The sequence below is a fragment of the Ascaphus truei genome, chromosome 5 (genome assembly GCF_040206685.1).
Source record: "Ascaphus truei isolate aAscTru1 chromosome 5, aAscTru1.hap1, whole genome shotgun sequence".
Taxonomy (NCBI): domain Eukaryota; kingdom Metazoa; phylum Chordata; class Amphibia; order Anura; family Ascaphidae; genus Ascaphus; species Ascaphus truei.
The window spans coordinates 1,761,695-1,761,990 of record NC_134487.1 but is presented as its reverse complement, the minus strand read 5'-3'; positions in this window follow the sequence as shown (position 1 = coordinate 1,761,990).

Below are 296 nucleotides of genomic sequence, written 5' to 3'. Positions count from 1 at the left end.
GAGAGGGGACAGGGAGGGAGAGGGAGAGGGAGGACAGGGAGAGAGGGAAGAGAGGGGACGGGAGAGAGGAAGAGAGAGGGGCAGGGAGAGGGGAAGGGAGGGGTCAGGGAGAGAGGGAAGGGAAGGGTCAGGAGAGGAGAGGAGGGGAAGGGAGGGGGGGACAGGGAGAGAGGGAAGGAGGGGACAGGGAGAGAGAGAAGAGAGGGGAAGGGAGAGAGGAGAGGGGACAGGAGGGAGAGAGGGAAGGGAGGGGACAGTGAGAGAGGGAAGGGAGGTGAAAGGGAGAGAGAGAAGAG